At 45.5% G+C, this 20,806-nt stretch overlaps 1 pseudogene; it reads right to left on the bottom strand.

Moving 5' to 3' along the window:
• Positions 1-18,092, bottom strand: part of LOC106597058 (b(0,+)-type amino acid transporter 1-like) — a 54,693-nt pseudogene extending 36,601 nt beyond the window's left edge.
• Positions 18,093-20,806: the final 2,714 nt, after the last annotated feature.

Here is a 20,806-nt window from a genome sequence, read left to right as displayed (position 1 = left end):
TGTGGTAAAGGTCCCAGATTGATCTAGTCTGGTTTATTATTATCTGATGTGGTAAAGGTCCCCGACTGATCTAGTCTGGTTTATTATTATTATTATTATTATCTGATGTGGTAAAGGTCCCAGATTGATCTAGTCTGGTTTATTATTATCTGATGTGGTAAAGGTCCCAGACTGATCCAGTCTGGTTTATTATTATTATTATCTGATGTGGTAAAGGTCCCTGACTGATCTAGTCTGGTTTATTATTATCTGATGTGGTAAGGTCCCAGACTGATCTAGTCTGGTTTATTATTATTATCTGATGTGGTAAAGGTCCCAGATTGATCTAGTCTGGTTTATTATTATCTGATGTGGTAAAGGTCCCGTACTGATCTAGTCTGGTTTATTATTATAATGTGGTAAAGGTCCCAGATTGATCTAGTCTGGTTTATTATTATTATTATTATTATCTGATGTGGTAAAGGTCCCAGATTGATCTAGTCTGGTTTATTATTATCTGATGTGGTAAAGGTCCCAGACTGATCTAGTCTGGTTTATTATTATCTGATGTGGTAAAGGTCCCAGATTGATCTAGTCTGGTTTATTATTATCTGATGTGGTAAAGGTCCCAGATTGATCTAGTCTGGTTTATTATTATCTGATGTGGTAAAGGTCCCAGATTGATCCAGTCTGGTTTATTATTATCTAATGTGGTAAAGGTTCCAGACTGATCCAGTCTGGTTTATTATTATCTGATGTGGTAAAGGTCCCAGATTGATATAGTCTGGTTTATTATTATCTGATGTGGTAAAGGTTCAAGACTGATCTAGTCTGGTTGATTATTATCTGATGTGGTAAAGGTCCCAGATTGATCTAGTGTGGTTTATTATTATTATTATTATTATTATTATCTGATGTGGTAAAGGTTCCAGATTGATCTAGTCTGGTTTATTATTATTATCTGATGTGGTAAAGGTCCCAGACTGATCTAGTCTGGTTTATTATTATCTGATGTGGTAAAGGTCCCAGATTGATCTAGTCTGGTTTATTACTATCTAATGTGGTAAAGGTCCCAGATTGATCTAGTCTGGTTTCTTATCTGATATGGTAAAGGTTCCAGATTAATACAGTCTGGTTTATTTTTTATCTGATGTGGTAAAGGTCCCAGACTGATCTAGTCTGGTTTATTATTATCTGATTTGGTAAGGTCCCAGATTGATCTAGTCTGGTTTATTACTATCTAATGTGGTAAAGGTCCCAGATTGATCCAGTCTGGTTTATTATTATTATTATCTGATGGGTAAAGGTCCCAGATTGATCTAGTCTGGTTTATTACTATCTAATGTGGTAAAGGACCCAGATTGATCCAGTCTGGTTTATTATTATTATCTGATGTGGTAAAGGTCCCAGACTGATCTAGTCTGGTTTATTATTATCTGATGTGGTAAAGGTCCCAGATTGATCTAGTCTGGTTTATTACTATCTAATGTGGTAAAGGTCCCAGATTGATCTAGTCTGGTTTATTATTATCTGATGTGGTAAAGGTTCCAGACTGATCTAGTCTGTTTTTTTTATTATCTGATGTAGTAAAGGTCCCAGATTGATCCAGTCTGGTTTATTATTATCTAATGTGGTAAAGGTTCCAGACTGATCCAGTCTGGTTTATTATTATCTGATGTGGTAAAGGTCCCAGATTGATCTAGTCTGGTTTATTATTATTATTATTATTATCTGATGTGGTAAAGGTCCCAGATTGATCTAGTCTGGTTTATTATTATCTGATGTGGTAAAGGTCCCAGATTGATCTAGTCTGGTTTATTATTATTATTATTTTTATCTGATGTTGTAAAGGTCCCAGACTGATCTAGTCTGGTTTATTATTATCTGATGTGGTAAAGGTCCCAGATTGATCTAGTCTGGTTTATTATTATCTGATGTGGTAAAGGTCCCAGACTGATCTAGTCTGGTTTATTATTATTATCTGATGTGGTAAAGGTCCCAGATTGATATATTCTGGTTTATTATTATCTGATGTGGTAAAGGAGCAGTGGGACCGGTTTAAAATGGTCATTTGTCCGGCATTACACACACACACAGACAGAGAGAGACAGGCAGCCTAACACACATACTGTCCTCTACATTACTCACCTCCTTCTGTAGCACGGTAGCCTTCACGTCCTCCTCAGCAGGCTTGGAGTGGGAGGCAGACATATTGGAGGTTGGGCCGGGGGCGGGGCCTCCCTTAAACATGTCCTTCCTCTTCCTCACACTGTCCTCGTCCATGTCACCCTGCTCACACACACACACACACACACACACACACACACACACACAAACACGCACACACAAACACGTTAGAGGACAATGTAAAGATGACTGAGTCAGTACTCTACCTGGTCTCATCAATTCACCTTCATTCAAAAAACTCAGTCATGGACACTCATACTGACAGTTATGGCTGCTTCGCATGATATATTGTTGTCTCTACCTTCTTTCCCTTTGTGCTGTAGTCTGTGCCCAATAATTTTTGTACCATGTTGTGTTGCTGACATGCTGTGTTTTCATGTGTTTTCATGTGTTTCTGCCATGCTATGGTGTTGTCTTAGGTCTCTCTTTATGACTCTTGTCTGATGTACAGTACCAGTTAAAAGTTTGGAGACTGTCACGGTTGTCGTAGGAATGAGCGAACCAAAGTGCAGAGTGTGTGTCGCTCCACATTTTATTTTCACTGTGAAACTATGCGATACATACACAATAAACTGAACGAACAAAAACAACAAACCGTGACGCAGAGTAGAAACATACACTAACTTAAAAACAATCTCCCACAAACCCAGGTGGAAAAACCACCTACTTAAGTATGATCTCCAATTAGAGACAACGATGACCAGCTGCCTCTAATTGGAAATCATCCCAAACAAAACCCAACATAGAAATACAAAACAAGAACATAACAACATAGAAAAACTAAACTAGAAAAAACCCCTGTCACGCCCTGACCTACTCTACCATAGAAAATAACAGCTTTCTATGGTCAGGACGTGACAGTATCCCCCCCCAAAGTTGCGGACTCCGAACACACCTAAACAAAAAAACAAAAAAAACAAAGGGAGGGTAGGGAGGGTGACAAATGTCTATGGCGGCTCTGGTGCAGTACGCAGAACCTTCTTATCCCGCGGATCCTCCAGCAGAGGAGATGGCTCCGGTTCGGGGCGTAACCCCCACTCCGCCCGCTGATCCCTCCGCTTTTGTGTCACCGGACCGTGGATCATCACCGGAGGTTCTGGACTGCGGACCGCCGGAGGAGGTTCTGGACTGCGGACCGCTGCTGGAGGTTCTGGACTGCGGACCACTGCTGGATGTTCCGGACTGCGGGCCGTCTCAGGAGGTTCCGGACTGCGGGCCGTCTCAGGAGGTTCCGGACTGCGGGCCGTCTCAGGAGGTTCTGGACTGCGGGCCGTCTCAGGAGGTTCCAGACTGTCGCCGGAAGCTCTTGACTGTGAACTGTCGCCGGAAGCTCTTGACTGGGAACTGTCGCCGGAAGCTCTTGACTGGGAATGCGCACTGGAGGCCTGATGCGTGGGGCTGGCACAGGTGGCGCCAGACTGGTGACACGCACCTCAGGGCAAGTGCGAGGAGCAGGCACAGGGCGTACCAGACTGGATAGACTCACTGGAGGCCGGGTATGTGGGGCAGGTACAGGATATACTGTGCTGTGGAGGCGCACTGGAGGTCTCGAGCGTAGAGCTGGCACAACCCGTCCTGGCTGGATGCTTACTTTCGCCTGGCAAACGCGGGGCACTGGTACAGGACGCACTGGGCTGTGAATACGCACTGGCGACACAGTGCGCAGAGCCGGCGCAGGATATCCTGGACCGAGAAGGCAAACTGGAGACCAGGAGCGCTGAGCTGGCAACACCCTTCCTGGCTGAATGCTCAACCTAGCTCAACAAATGCTGGGCGCGGGCACAGATCGCACCGGGCTGTGAATCACCGCATAACACGGTGCTTGCTTCGTCACTCGCTCCCCACAGTAAGCACGGGGAGTTGGCTCAGGTCTCCACCCTGACTCTGCCAATCTCTGCCTCTCGCACTTGCCTCGTGGTTGGTATAGTGCCTCGTAATATCGGCGCTCCGCTTTTGCTGCCTCAATCTCCTCTTTAAGACGGCGATACTCCCCAGCCTGACTCCAGGGTCCTTTCCCGTCCAGAATTTCCTCCCAGGTCCATTCCTGTTTCTCCTGGGCACGCTGCTTGGTGCTATGGTGGTGGGAGATTCTGTCACGGTTGTCGTAGGAAGGAGCAGACCAAAGTGCAGCATGTGTCATTCCACATTTTATTTTCACTGTGAAACTATGCAATACATACACATAAACTAAAGAACGAAAAAGAAAAAAAAACGTGATGCCGAGTTGAAACAAACTCAAAAACAATCTCCCACAAACCCAGGTGGAAAAAACACCTACTTAAGTATGATCTCCAATTAGAGACAACGATGACCAGCTGCCTCTAATTCGAGTTCATCCCAAACAAAACCCAACATAGAAATACAAGTGGTCAGGACGTGACAGACACAAACTCATTCAAGGGTTTTTCTTTATTTTTACTCTTTTCTACGATGTAGAATGATAGTGATGACATCAAAACTATGAAATAACACATACGGAATGATGTAGTAACCAAAAAAGTGTTAAACAAATCAAAGTATATTTTATATTTGAGATACTTCAAATAGCCAACCTTTGCCTTGATGACAGCTTTGCACACTCTTGGCATTCTCTCAACCAGCTTCACCTGGAATGTTTTTCCAACAGTCTTTGAGTTCCCACATATGCTGAGCACTTGTTGGCTGCTTTTCCGTCACTCTGCGGTTCAACTCATCCCAAACCATCTCAATTGGGTTGAGGTGGGGTGATTGTGGAGGCCAGGTCATCTGATGCAGCACTCCATCACTCTCCTTCTTGGTCATATAGCCCTTACACAGCCTGGAGGTGTGTTGGGTCATTGTCCTGTTGAACAACAAATGATAGTCCCACTAAGCCCAAACCAGATGGGATGGCGTATTGCTGCAGAATGCTGTGGTAGCCATGCTTGTTAAGTGTGCCTTGAATTCCAAAAAAGCACTGACAGTGTCACCAGCAAAGCCCCCCACACCATCACACCTCCTCCTCCATGCTTCACGGTGGGAACCACACATACGGAGATCATCTGTTCACCTACTCTGCGTCTCACAATGACACAGCGGTGGGAACCAAAAATCTCAAATTTGGACTCATCAGACCAAAGGACAGATTTTCACTGGTCTAATGTCCATTGCTTGTGTTTCTTGGCCCAAGCAAGTCTCTTTTTCTTGTTGGTGTCCTTTCGTAGTGGTTTCTTCACAGCAATTCGAACATGAAGGCCTGATTCAGCCAGTCTCTGAACAGTTGATGTTAAGATGTGTCTGTTACTTGAACTCTGTGAAGCATTTATTTGGGCTGCAATTTGTGGTGCAGTTAACTCTAATGAACTTATCCTCTGCAGCAGAGGTAACTCTGGGTCTTCCTTTTCTGTGGCGGTAATCATGAGAGACAGTTTCATTATCGCGCTTGATGGTTTTTGCGACTGCACTTGAAGAAACATAAACATTTCTTGAAATGTTCCGTATTGACTGACTTTCATGTCTTAAAGTAATGATGGACTGTTTTTTCTCTTTGTTTATTTGAGCTGTTCTTGCCATAATATGGACTTGGTCTTTTACCAAATAGGGCTAACTTCTGTATACCACCCGTACCTTGTCACAACACAAGTGATTGGCTCAAACGCATTAAGAAGGAAATAAAGACAAACCAGTTAATTGAAATACATTCCAGGTGACTACCTCATGAAGCTGGTTGATAGGATCAGGATGTCACCAGTTAATTAAAATGCATTCCAGGTGACTACCTCATGAAGCTGGTTGAGAGGATCAGGTCACCCTACTATCTGTCTGTCTGTCTGTCTGTCTGTCTGTCTGTCTGTCTGTCTGTCTGTCTGTCTGTCTGTCTGTCTGTCTGTCTGTCTGTCTGTCTGTCTGTCTGTCTGTCTGATGTCACACTACTATCTGTCTGTCTCTCTACCTGACTGTCTGATGTCACCCTACTGGCTGTCTGTCTGTCTCTTTACTTGCCTGTCTGATGTCACCCAACTGGCTGTCTGTCTGTCTCTTTACCTGCCTGTCTGGTGTCACCCTACAGGCTGTCTGTCTGTCTCTCTACCTGACTGTCTTGTGCCACCCTACTATCTGTCTGTCTCTCATTCTTACTTACTGTCCCAGGTTTCCCGGGCGATTTCTAAGATTCCCCAGGGTTGCCTCCCATATACCAGCTCAAAGGGTGAAAACCCCAGAGAGGCTTGGGGAACATCTCTAATGGAAAACATCAGATAAGGTAATCCCGGTTTTAACCACCCTTATCAATTACCTTCCTGAGCATTGACTTCAGGGTGAGGTTGAATCTCTCTACCATCTTGTCCGTCTGCGGATGGTAAACCAATGTCCTCAACTGTTTCACCTGCCACATCTTACAAAGGTCCACCATAAGGTGGAACATAAAGGGGGTCCCCTGGTCAGTAAGGCTCTCCTTTGGAATCCCTACCCTGGTGAACAGGAGCACTAATTCCTTGGCGATATTTTTGGAAAACATCGTCCGAAGGGGAATGGCTTCTGGGTAGCGAGTGGCATAATTTAGGATGACCAGAATGTATTGGTAACCTCTTGCAGATTTGGGTAGCGGACCCACTATATCCTTCGCTGGGGACCAACAACTGTTCCACCACATCAACCCTTATTTTTTGAGACACTGTATCCCAAACCCTTTTTCATGATGAAGTGGGTTAAACTATTAGGCATCGTCCTATCATACATGGGGGTACCATCTACGACTTGCACATCTGCTCCGACTTGCTGCTGGGTTGGATCCTGGTTCTGGGCCGTCCCCAAATTAGTCAGGGACCGTGCCAGGTCTGTTGGTTCTAGATTGTCGCCCTCTGGATCTAGATGGACCCTGACCCGACTAGTACCGGGCTGCCCGTTATTGACGTGGTCTGACCCTTCTTCCTCATCCTCCCCTACTAGCACCTGTGAGGTTGGTCCGTCTCTTTTCTTGGCTTTAGTTGAGGGCTACATGTTACTTCCTGCTTGGTCAGGGGTGTCGGGCTTCTCAAATATGCCGTTCTTTTGGCCTAAACCTCGCTAAGTTAGGAAAATATCTACCCAGTATTATATCATATGCCATCTTCTGGACCACGCCATCTTCATAATCCAGCAGCCCGTCCTCAGTTTGTATGCTCACTAAGACCGTAGGGTACAAGCGGGTATCCTGACTTGCATCTAGTTTATGAGTCGGCACTAGGTTTGCAACGACCAAGGTTGACATACTGCCGGAATCAAGCAGGGCTGCAACCGCTTTCCCTTCAACCTTCACCATGCACATACGTTAGTTTCTTAGTCTTTCAAGTACAGCGGTTACCACAGGACATGCATACAATATATCAGTTTCTTCTTTTTCACTGAGGTTACATTGCATTGGCTCTTCTTTAATAGGGCAGTATGCCACAAAATGTCCCGGTCAATTGTAACAGACAATAGGGTTACTGTGGGGGGGGGACCCCCTCAAACCTCGGTCCCGGTTTCTTCCAGAGAGACTCTCCCCCAGTCTGATTATTTCCTCACTGCCCCACGCTGCTCTCTTCCCCCTCCCAATGCTGGAACAATCTTACCCTGTCCTCTGGTTCGCTAAAGAGTCAGTTGACTTGACAGCACAAACAGATCTGTGACCAGGCTAATGTTGGGTGTTATCTATAACCTTACTCATAGCATCTCAACCTACCTCCTGTGTAGGAATGATACCCTCCTCCTGTATAGGAATGATACCCACCTCCTGTATAGAAATGATACTCACCTCCTGTATAGAAATGATACCCACCTCCTGTATAGAAATGATACTCACCTCCTGTATAGGAATGATACCTACCTCCTGTATAGGAATGATATCCACCTCCTGTATAGGAATGATACCCACCTCCTGTGTAGGAATGATACCCACCTCCTGTATAGAAATGATACCCGCCTCCTGTATAGGAATGATACCCACCTCCTGTATAGGAATGATACCTACCTCCTGTATAGGAATGATACCCACCTCCTGTATAGAAATGATACCCACCTCCTGTATAGGAATGATACTCACCTCCTGTATAGAAATGATACCCACCTCCTGTATAGAAATGATATGCACCTCCTGTATAGGAATGATACCCACCTCCTGTATAGAAATGATGCCCACCTCCTGTATAGGAATGATACCCACCTCCTGTATAGAAATGATACCTACCTCCTGTATAGGAATGATACCCACCTCCTGTATAGGAATTTTTTTTAGTTGTGTTTGATGCAGGAACCCCGGGATGTCTTCAGATAACTCTCTGGAAGCTGAAACAAAGATGCACACATTGGAAGTGGTTACACACACACACACACACACACACACACACACACACACACACACACTCCACACACACACACACACACACACACACACACACACACACACACACACACACACACACACACACACACACACAAAGTGGTGGATAAAGTACCCAATTGTCATACTTGAGTAAAAGTAAAGATCCCTTAATAGAAAAATGTAAAAGTGAAAGTCACCCAGTAAAATACTAATTGAGTAAAAGTCTAAAAGTATTTGGTTTTAAATATATTGAAGTATCAAAAGTAAATGTAGTTGATAAATTGAAAATAAAATAAATATATTAATTTTATTAAGGAAACCAAATGGCACCATTTTTTATTTTTTTTAAATGTACAGATAGACAGGGTCACACTCCAACACTCAGACATAATTTAAAAACAAAGCATTTGTGTTTAGTGAGTCCTCTAGATCAGAGGCAGTAGGGATGACCAGGGATGTTCTCTGTTTAGTGATTCCTCCAGATCAGAGGCAGTAGGGATGACCAGGGATGTTCTCTGTTTAGTGAGTCCTCCAGATCAGAGGCAGTAGGGATGACCAGGGATGTTCTCTGTTTAGTGAGTCCTCCAGATCAGAGGCAGTAGGGATGACCAGGGATGTTCTCTGTTTAGTGAGTCCTCCAGATCAGAGGCAGTAGGGATGACCAGGGATGTTCTCTGTTTAGTGAGTCCTCCAGATCAGAGGCAGTAGGGATGACCAGGGATGTTCTCTGTTTAGTGAGTCCTCCAGATCAGAGGCAGTAGGGATGACCAGGGATGTTCTCTGTTTAGTGAGTCCTCCAGATCAGAGGCAGTATGGATGACCAGGGATGTTCTCTGTTTAGTGAGTCCTCCAGATCAGAGGCAGTAGGGATGACCAGGGATGTTGTCTGTTTAGTGAGTCCTCCAGATCAGAGGCAGTAGGGATGACCAGGGATGTTCTCCTGATAAGTGTGTGAATTGGACCATTTCCTGTCCTGCTAAGCATTCAAAATGTAACGAGTACTTTTGGGTGTCAGGGAAAATGTATGGAGTAAAAAGTACATCATTTTCTTTAGGAATGTAGTGAAGTAAAAGTTGTCAAAAATCTAAATAGTAAAGTGCATATACCCAATACATCGACTTAAGTACTTTTTACTTTTACTTACTGTATTTTTACTAACAGTGCCTTGCAAAAGTATTTTTCCCTCTTGGCGTTTTTCCTATTTTGTAGCATGACAACTGTTTATAGAAAAATCTATATACAGTGTGTGGAAATGTAGTAAGATTAGGGAGGTAAGGCAATAAATAGGCCATAGTGGCAAAATAATTACAATTTAGCAATTAAACACTGGAATGGTTGATGTTCAGAAGATGAATGTGCAAGTAGATATACTGGGGTGCAAAGGAGCAAAAATAAATAAATAAATAACAATATGGGGCTGAGGTAGTTGGGTGGGCTATTTACAGATGGGCCGTGTACAGCTGCAATGATTGGTAAGCTGCTTTGACAGCTGATGCATAAAGTTAGTGAGGGAGATATAAGACTCGAGAACTCTGCAATCTGCCCTGGCATGCTGTCAATTCACTTCTGGGCCACAACCTGACTGATGGCAGCCCATTCTTGCATAATCAATGCTTGGAGTTTGTCAGAATTTGTGGGGTTTTGTTTGTCCACCCGCCTCTTGAGGATTGACCACAAGTTCTCAATGGGATTAAGGTCTGGGGAGTTTCCTGGCCATGGACCCAAAATATCGATGTTTTGTTCCCCGAGCCACTTAGTTATCACATTTGCCTTATTGGGATTGCAACAATTGCGGCGGATAATTTTAGAGAGGGTCTAGATTATCTAGCCCGGCTGATTTGTAAGGGTCCAGATTTTGCATCTCTTTCAGAACATCAGCTGGATTTGGGTGAAGGAGGAATGGTGGAGGCTTGGGCAAGTTGCTGTGGGGGTACAGAGCTGTTGACCGGGGTAGGGGTAGCCAGGTGGAAAGCATGGCCAGCCGTAGAAAAATGATTATTGCAATTCTCGATTATCGTAGATTTATCGGTGGTGACATTGTTTCCTAGCCTCAGTGCAGTGGGCAGCTGGGAGGACATGCTCTTATTCTCCATGGATTTTACAGTGTCCCAAAACTTTTGGAGTTTGTACTACAGGATGCAAATTTCTGTTTGAAAAAGCTAGCTTTTGCTTTCCTAACTGCCCGTTTATATTGGTTCCTAACCTCCCTGAAAAGTTGCATATCACGGGGTCTATTCGATGCTAATGCAGTACGACACAGGATGTTTTTGTGCTGGTCAAGGGTAGTCAAGTCTGGAGTGAACCAAGGGCCATATCTGACACTGACCTCAATCCAATTGAGAATATGTGGTATTACTTAAAATTGCTGTACATCAGCGGAACCCATCCAATTTGAAAGAGCTGGAGCAGTTTTGCCTTGAAGAATGGGCAAAAATCCCAGTGGCTAGATTTGCCAAGCTTATAGAGACATACCCCAAGAGACTTGTAGCTGTAATTGCTGCAAAAGGTGGCTCTATAAAGTATTGACTTTGGGGGGGGGGAATGAATAGTTATGCACGTTCAAGTTTTCAGTTTTTTTGTCTTATTTCTTGTTTGTTTCGCAATAACAAATATTTTGCTTCTTCAAAGTGGTGGGCATGTTGTGTAAATCAACCACCCCCAAAATCTATTTTAATTCCAGGTTGTACGGCAACAAAATAGGAAAAATGCCAAGGGGGGCGAATACTTTTGCAAGCCACTGTAAGTGCTTGACAACACCGCAAACAACACACACACTGTAACAGCTCTCCTGATGGTCAGCCAGCCTGACATCTACGAGGGTTAAGGTCTACTGGGGTTAAACAGAGTTAACACTTTGTGAACTACTGTCATTGGTTTATGACTCTATATGACCTGGTTCTGTTAATGCTTGATCTGTTACATCATCTATGATAGACAGGCAGACAGGAAGACAGACAGACAGGCAGACAGACAGGCAGCAAGGAAGGCAGACAGACAGGCAGCCAGGAGGACAGACAGACAGACAGACAGACACAGCCAGGAAGACAGACAGACAGACAGACAGACAGACAGACAGACAGACAGACAGACAGATCAGGACAAACAGACAGACAGACAGACAGACAGACAGACAGACAGACAGACAGACAGACAGACAGACAGACAGACAGACAGACAGACAGACAGACAGACAGACAGACAGAGAGGCTGTTCGATGACATTCTGCTTGTCATGTTGCACTGTGTTTTGTTTCTGTAAGAGCACAGGAAGGCCTAAACATAACCACCTGAAAAGGTACAAGCCTCAATCATTACGGAACAGGCATTGGAACAACACAAGAAAAGCACAACATGAACCAATTTAAGTTATTTATTTACAAATAATTTAGGAGCACTGGGTGGGGGGATTTCAGAGGTTAGAGAACTGATTGAGGTATTTTCTTACCGAGAGATCAGTCAGAGACAGACAGGAAGACACAGACAGAAAGATGCATAAGGACAGACGGACGGACAAAAAGACACCGACAGACGGACGGACGGATAAATAAGGACAGATTGACAGACGGACAGACAAAGATACAACAGGATGGACAGACACACCACAGTCAGACCACCACGGTCAGACCACCACAGTCAGACCACCACAGTCAGGCCACCACAGTCAGACCACCACAGTCAGACCACCACAGTCAGGCCACCACAGTCAGGCCACCACAGTCAGGCCACCACAGTCAGACCACCACAGTCAGACCACCACAGTCAGGCCACCACGGTCAGACCACCACGGTCAGGCCACCACAGTCAGGCCACCACAGTCAGGCCACCACAGTCAGGCCACCACAGTCAGACCACCACAGTCAGGCCACCACAGTCAGACCACCACAGTCAGGCCACCACAGTCAGACCACCACAGTCAGGCCACCACAGTCAGGCCACCACAGTCAGGCCACCACAGTCAGACCACCACAGTCAGACCACCACAGTCAGACCACCACAGTCAGGCCACCACAGTCAGGCCACCACAGTCAGGCCACCACAGTCAGGCCGATACAGGGGTTATGTCCCAAATGGCCCCCTATTCCCTATCTAGTGCAACAAACATATACGTACCTGTCCTCTTCTGTTCTGTTCTACTGTTCTACTGTCCTCTACTGTTCTGTTCTACTGTTCTACTGTCCTCTTCTGTTCTGTACTACTGTTCTACTGTCCTCTACTGTTCTGTTCTATTGTTCTAATGTCCTCTTCTGTTCTGTTCTACTGTCCTCTTCTGTTATGTTCTACTGTCCTCTACTGTTCTGTTCTACTGTTCTACTGTTCTGTTCTACTGTTCTACTGTCCTCTTCTGTTCTGTTCTACTGTTCTACTGTCCTCTTCTGTTCTGTACTACTGTTCTACTGTCCTCTTCTGTTCTGTTCTACTGTTCTACTGTCCTCTTCTGTTCTGTTCTACTGTTCTACTGTCCTCTTCTGTTCTGTTCTACTGTTCTACTGTCCTCTTCTGTTCTGTTCTACTGTCCTCTTCTGTTCTACTGTCCTGTTCTGTTCTACTGTTCTTCTGTTCTACTGTCCTCTTCTGTTCTGTTCTGTTCTACTGTTCTACTGTCCTCTTCTGTTCTGTTCTACTGTTCTACTGTCCTCTTCTGTTCTGTACTTCTGTTCTACTGTCCTCTTCTGTTCTACTGTCCTCTTTTGTTCTGTACTACTGTTCTACTGTCCTCTTCTGTTCTGTCCTACTGTTCTACTGTCCTCTTCTGTTCTACTGTCCTGTTCTGTTCTACTGTCCTCTTCTGTTCTGTTCTGTTCTACTGTTCTACTGTCCTCTTCTGTCCTACTGTCCTCTTCTGTTCTACTGTCCTCTTCTGTTCTGTACTTCTGTCCTACTGTCCTCTTCTGTTCTACTGTCCTCTTCTGTTCTGTTCTACTGTTCTACTGTCCTCTTCTGTTCTACTGTCCTCTTCTGTTCTACTGTCCTCTTCTGTTCTGTACTTCTGTTCTACTGTCCTCTTCTGTTCTGTTCTACTGTTCTACTGTCCTCTTCTGTTCTGTTCTACTGTTCTACAGTCCACTTCTGTACTACTGTCCTCTTCTGTTCTGTTCTACTGTTCTACTGTCCTGTTCTGTTCTTCTGTTCTACTGTTATACTGTCCTCTTCTGTTCTGTTCTACTGTTCTACTGTCCTCTTCTGTTCTACTGTCCTCTTCTGTTCTACTGTCCTCTACTGTTCTACTGTCCTCTTCTGTTCTACTGTCCTCTTCTGTTCTGTTCTACTGTTCTACTGTCCTCTTCTGTTCTGTACTACTGTTCTACTGTCCTCTTCTGTTCTGTTCTACTGTTCTACTGTCCTCTTCTGTTCTACTGTTCTACTGTCCTCTTCTGTTCTACTGTTCTACTGTCCTCTTCTGTTCTGTTCTACTGTTCTACTCTCCTCTTCTGTTCTGTTCTACTGTTCTACTGTCCTCTTCTGTTCTACTGTCCTCTTCTGTTCTGTTCTTCTGTTCAACTGTCCTCTTCTGTTCTACTGTCCTGTTCTGTTCTTCTGTTCTACTGTTCTACTGTCCTCTTCTGTTCTGTTATACTGTCCTCTTCTGTTCTACTGTCCTCTTCTGTTCTGTTCTACTGTTCTACTGTCCTCTTCTGTTCTGTTCTACTGTTCTACTGTCCTCTTCTGTTCTGTTCTACTGTTCTACTGTCCTCTTCTGTTCTACTGTCCTCTTCTGTTCTGTTCTACTGTTCTACTGTCCTCTTCTGTTCTGTTCTACTGTTCTACTGTCCTCTTCTGTACTACTGTCCTCTTCTGTTCTGTTCTACTGTTCTACTGTCCTCTTCTGTTCTGTTCTACTGTTCTACTGTTCTGTTCTTCTGTTCTACTGTTATACTGTCCTCTTCTGTTCTGTTCTACTGTTCTACTGTCCTCTTCTGTTCTACTGTCCTCTTCTGTTCTACTGTCCTCTTCTGTCCTACTGTCCTCTTCTGTTCTACTGTCCTCTTCTGTTCTGTTCTACTGTTCTACTGTCCTCTTCTGTTCTGTTCTACTGTTCTACTGTCCTCTTCTGTTCTGTACTACTGTTCTACTGTCCTCTTCTATTCTGTTCTACTGTTCTACTGTCCTCTTCTGTTCTACTGTTCTACTGTCCTCTTCTGTTCTACCGTTCTACTGTCCTCTTCTGTTCTGTTCTACTGTTCTAATGTCCTCTTCTGTTCTACTGTCCTCTTCTGTTCTGTTCTACTGTTCTACTGTCCTCTTCTGTTCTGTTCTTCTGTTCTACTGTCCTCTTCTGTTCTACTGTCCTCTTCTGTTCTGTACTTCTGTTCTACTGTCCTCTTCTGTTCTGTTCTTCTGTTCTACTGTCCTCTTCTGTTCTGTTCTACTGTTCTACTGTCCTCTTCTGTTCTACTGTCCTCTTCTGTTCTACTGTCCTCTACTGTTCTACTGTCCTCTTCTGTTCTACTGTCCTCTTCTGTTCTGTTCTACTGTTCTACCGTCCTCTACTGTTCTGTTCTACTGTTCTACTGTCCTCTTCTGTTCTGTACTACTGTTCTACTGTCCTCTTCTGTTCTGTTCTACTGTTCTACTGTCCTCTTCTGTTCTACTGTTCTACTGTCCTCTTCTGTTCTACTGTTCTACTGTCCTCTTCTGTTCTGTCCTACTGTTCTACTGTCCTCTTCTGTTCTACTGTCCTGTTCTGTTCTACTGTCCTCTTCTGTTCTGTTCTGTTCTACTGTTCTACTGTCCTCTTCTGTCCTACTGTCCTCTTCTGTTCTACTGTCCTCTTCTGTTCTGTACTTCTGTCCTACTGTCCTCTTCTGTTCTACTGTCCTCTTCTGTTCTGTTCTACTGTTCTACTGTCCTCTTCTGTTCTACTGTCCTCCTCTGTTCTACTGTCCTCTTCTGTTCTGTACTTCTGTTCTACTGTCCTCTTCTGTTCTGTTCTACTGTTCTACTGTCCTCTTCTGTTCTGTTCTACTGTTCTACTGTCCTCTTCTGTACTACTGTCCTCTTCTGTTCTGTTCTACTGTTCTACTGTCCTGTTCTGTTCTTCTGTTCTACTGTTATACTGTCCTCTTCTGTTCTGTTCTACTGTTCTACTGTCCTCTTCTGTTCTACTGTCCTCTTCTGTTCTACTGTCCTCTACTGTTCTACTGTCCTCTTCTGTTCTACTGTCCTCTTCTGTTCTGTTCTACTGTTCTACTGTCCTCTTCTGTTCTGTACTACTGTTCTACTGTCCTCTTCTGTTCTGTTCTACTGTTCTACTGTCCTCTTCTGTTCTACTGTTCTACTGTCCTCTTCTGTTCTACTGTTCTACTGTCCTCTTCTGTTCTGTTCTACTGTTTTACTGTCCTCTTCTGTTCTGTTCTACTGTTCTACTGTCCTCTTCTGTTCTACTGTCCTCTTCTGTTCTGTTCTTCTGTTCAACTGTCCTCTTCTGTTCTACTGTCCTGTTCTGTTCTTCTGTTCTACTGTTCTACTGTCCTCTTCTGTTCTGTTCTACTGTCCTCTTCTGTTCTGTTCTACTGTTCTACTGTCCTCTTCTGTTCTGTTCTACTGTTCTACTGTCCTCTTCTGTTCTGTTCTACTGTTCTACTGTCCTCTTCTGTTCTACTGTCCTCTTCTGTTCTGTTCTTCTGTTCAACTGTCCTCTTCTGTTCTACTGTCCTGTTCTGTTCTTCTGTTCTACTGTTCTACTGTCCTCTTCTGTTCTGTTCTACTGTCCTCTTCTGTTCTGTTCTACTGTTCTACTGTCCTCTTCTGTTCTGTTCTACTGTTCTACTGTCCTCTTATGTTCTGTTCTACTGTTCTACTGTCCTGTTCTGTTCTTCTGTTCTACTGTTATACTGTCCTCTTCTGTTCTGTTCTACTGTTCTACTGTCCTCTTCTGTTCTACTGTCCTCTTCTGTTCTACTGTCCTCTACTGTTCTACTGTCCTCTTCTGTTCTACTGTCCTCTTCTGTTCTACTGTCCTCTACTGTTCTACTGTCCTCTTCTGTTCTACTGTCCTCTTCTGTTCTGTTCTACTGTTCTACTGTCCTCTTCTGTTCTACTGTTCTACTGTCCTCTTCTGTTCTGTACTACTGTTCTACTGTCCTCTTCTGTTCTGTTCTACTGTTCTACTGTCCTCTTCTGTTCTACTGTTCTACTGTCCTCTTCTGTTCTACTGTTCTACTGTCCTCTTCTGTTCTGTTCTACTGTTCTACTGTCCTCTTCTGTTCTGTTCTACTGTTCTACTGTCCTCTTCTGTTCTACTGTCCTCTTCTGTTCTGTTCTTCTGTTCAACTGTCCTCTTCTGTTCTACTGTCCTGTTCTGTTCTTCTGTTCTACTGTTCTACTGTCCTCTTCTGTTCTGTTATACTGTCCTCTTCTGTTCTACTGTCCTCTTCTGTTCTGTTCTACTGTTCTACTGTCCTCTTCTGTTCTGTTCTACTGTTCTACTGTCCTCTTCTGTACTACTGTCCTCTTCTGTTCTGTTCTACTGTTCTACTGTCCTCTTCTGTTCTGTTCTTCTGTTCTACTGTCCTCTTCTGTTCTACTGTTCTACTGTCCTGTTCTGTTCTTCTGTTCTACTGTTATACTGTCCTCTTCTGTTCTGTTCTACTGTTCTACTGTCCTCTTCTGTTCTACTGTCCTCTTCTGTTCTACTGTCCTCTACTGTTCTACTGTCCTCTTCTGTTCTACTGTCCTCTTCTGTTCTGTTCTACTGTTCTACTGTCCTCTTCTGTTCTGTTCTACTGTTCTACTGTCCTCTTCTGTTCTGTACTACTGTTCTACTGTCCTCTTCTGTTCTGTTCTACTGTTTTACTGTCCTCTTCTGTTCTACTGTTCTACTGTCCTCTTCTGTTCTACTGTTCTACTGTCCTCTTCTGTTCTGTTCTACTGTTCTACTGTCCTCTTCTGTTCTACTGTCCTCTTCTGTTCTGTTCTACTGTTCTACTGTCCTCTTCTGTTCTGTTCTTCTGTTCTACTGTCCTCTTCTGTTCTACTGTCCTCTTCTGTCCTCTTCTGTTCTGTTCAACTGTCCTCTTCTGTGCTACTGTCCTCTTCTGTTCTACTGTCCTCTTCTGTTCTGTACTTCTGTTCTACTGTCCTCTTCTGTTCTGTTCTTCTGTTCTACTGTCCTCTTCTGTTCTACTGTCCTCTTCTGTCCTCTTCTGTTCTGTTCAACTGTCCTCTTCTGTTCTACTGTCCTCTTCTGTTCTGTACTTCTGTTCTACTGTCCTCTTCTGTTCTGTTCTTCTGTTCTACTGTCCTCTTCTGTTCTACTGTCCTTTTCTGTCCTCTTCTGTTCTGTTCAACTGTCCTCTTCTGTTCTGTTCTACTGTTCTGTTCTGTTCTACTGTTCTACTGTCCTCTTCTGTTCTGTTCTACTGTTCTACTGTCCTGTTCTGTTCTACTGTCCTCTACTGTTCTGTTCTACTGTTCTACCTCCTCACATAACACACCATTTCCAGACCCACTGACTAAACTTGAAACCCCCAGACATAAATTCCTCTCCTCTGACACAGCTGGCGTCAACAACACAGACTCACCTGATAGCAGCAGAGATCATCAACTAGAGAAAGATCTGCTAAGATGCACAACACATTCCTCTGTGGGTCTCAACTACTCCTGGCTGTCTCCCTGAGACAAAGAACACATTATGGGAGGAGGAACAGAGACTCAACACTCCATCTGATTGGAGGAGGCAGGGGCTGGAGAATAGGGAGGTACAGGGAGGCAGGGCTGGAGAACAGGGAGGTAGGAGGAGGCAGGGCTGGAGAATAGGGAGGTAGGAGGAGGCAGGGCTGGAGAATAGGGAGGTAGGAGGAGGCAGGGCTGGAGAATAGGGAGGTAGGAGGAGGCAGGGCTGGAGAATAGGGAGGTAGAGGAGGCAGGGCTGAGAACAGGGAGGTAGGAGGAGGCAGGGCTGGAGAATAGGGAGGTAGGAGGAGGCAGGGCTGGAGAATAGGGAGGTAGGAGGAGGCAGGGCTGGAGAATAGGGAGGTAGGAGGAGGCAGGGCTGGAGAATAGGGAGGTAGGAGGAGGCATGGGCTGGAGAATAGGGAGGTAGGAGGAGGCAGGGCTGGAGAATAGGGAGGTAGGAGGAGGCATGGGGCTGGAGAACAGGGAGGTACAGGGGAGGCAGGGCGGAGAACAGGGAGGTAGGAGGAGGCAGCGCTGGAGAATAGGGAGGTAGGAGGAGGCAGGGGCTGGAAAACAGGGAGGTACAGGGAGGCAGGGCGGAGAACAGGGAGGTAGGAGGAGGCAGGGCTGGAGAACAGGGAGGTAGGAGGAGGAAGGGGCTGGAGAATAGGGAGGTAGGAGGAGGCAGGGCTGGAGAACAGGGAGGTAGGAGGAGGCAGGGCTGGAGAATAGGGAGGTAGGAGGAGGCATGGGCTGGAGAATAGGGAGGTAGGAGGAGGCAGGGCTGGAGAATAGGGAGGTAGGAGGAGGCATGGGGCTGGAGAACAGGGAGGTACAGGGAGGCAGGGCGGAGAACAGGGAGGTAGGAGGAGGCAGCGCTGGAGAATAGGGAGGTAGGAGGAGGCAGGGGCTGGAAAACAGGGAGGTACAGGGAGGCAGGGCGGAGAACAGGGAGGTAGGAGGAGGCAGGGCTGGAGAACAGGGAGGTAGGAGGAGGAAGGGGCTGGAGAATAGGGAGGTAGGAGGAGGCAGGGCAGGAGAATAGGGAGATAGGAGGAGGCAAGGGCTGGAGAACAGGGAGGTACAGGGAGGCATGGGGCTGGAGAACAGGGAGGTAGGAGGAGGCAGGGGCTGGAGAATAGGGAGGTAGGAGGAGGCAGGGCTGGAGAATAGGGAGGTAGGAGGAGGCAGGGCTGGAGAATAGGGAGGTACAGGGAGGTAGGAGGAGGCAGGGCTGGACAATAGGGAGGTACAGGGAAGCAGGGTCTGGAGAATAGGGAGGTAGGAGGAGGCAGGGCTGGAGAACAGGGAGGTAGGAGGAGGCATGGCTGGAGAATAGGGAGGTAGGAGGAGGCAGGGCGGAGAACAGGGAGGTAGGAGGAGGCATGGCTGGAGAATAGGGAGGTACAGGGAGGTAGGGCTGGTCATTCCTGGCCAGGAGAGTGCACCTATCTAGGGTACATCCCAAATGGCACCTAATACTTATATAGTGCACTACTTTTGACAAGCACCCTACTGTATAGTAAATAGGGTGACATCTAGGACACATAAGTGGGGTCTATAGTGCAGGTAGAAGTGTGTCAGGTAGAATAGGTGATGGGTGGGGTCTATAGTGTGGTGCAGGTAGAAGAGGTGATGGGTGGGGTCTATAGTGCAGGTAGAAGTGTGTCAGGTAGAAGAGGTGATGGGTGGGGTCTATAGTGCAGGTAGAACTGTGTCAGGTAGAAGAGGTGATGGGTGGGGTCTATAGTCCAGGTAGAAGTGTGTCAGGTAGAAGAGGTGATGGGTGGGGTCTATAGTGCAGGTAGAAGTGTGTCAGGTAGAAGAGGTGATGGGTGGGGTCTATAGTGTGGTGCAGGTAGAAGTGTGTCAGGTAGAAGAGGTGATTGGTGGGGTCTATGGTGCAGGTAGAAGTGTGTCAGGTAGAAGAGGTGATGGGTGGGGTCTATAGTGTGGTGCAGGTAGAAGTGTGTCAGGTAGAAGAGGTGATTGGTGGGGTCTATCGTGTGGTGCAGGTAGAAGTGTGTCAGGTAGAAGAGGTGATGGGTGGGGTCTATAGTGCAGGTAGTAGTGTGTCAGGTAGAAGAGGTGATGGGTGTGGTACAAGATGGGACAGTAAACATCAGCTTGATAGACGGCAATAAGCATTTCATAGGACATAAAACACAATGTCACTAATCATAAAGTGAATTTCATAACCTTGACTTGCCCATTACATTCTGTCTCTACTCTCTCCAGTACTCATATTGCCATAAAAACCAAGGCTGGCAATACAACATTGTAAAACACTTACCTATTGAAATGAATATAATGACTTATATAATACACTACGACAGGAAACCCTATTCCCTACGTAGTGCCCTACGTTTGACCAGAGCCCTAAGGGTCCTGGTCAAACCTAGTGCACTGTATAGGGGATAGGATGCCATTTAGGACATGTATTTATGGTCCCTCAGGAAAACGTGGTTCTGTTAGGAACATGCATTATGACTACATGACACTTATATGGAGTGGGGTTTATGGGACTGAGAGACTAGTCAGGATCGAGGGAAAGATGAATGGAGCAAAGTACAGAGAGATCCTTGATGAAAACCTACTCCAGAGTGCTCAGGACCTCAGACTGGGGTGAAGGTTCACCTTCCAACAGGACAACGACCCTAAGCACACAGCCAAGACAATGCAGGTGTTGCTTCGGGACATGTCTCTGCATGTCCTTGAGTGGCCCAGC

The sequence above is a fragment of the Salmo salar genome, chromosome ssa26 (assembly GCF_905237065.1).
Source record: "Salmo salar chromosome ssa26, Ssal_v3.1, whole genome shotgun sequence".
Lineage (NCBI taxonomy): Eukaryota > Metazoa > Chordata > Actinopteri > Salmoniformes > Salmonidae > Salmo > Salmo salar.
The sequence above is the reverse complement of the archived record's forward strand: the minus strand, read 5'-3'. Positions and strand labels throughout refer to the sequence as shown.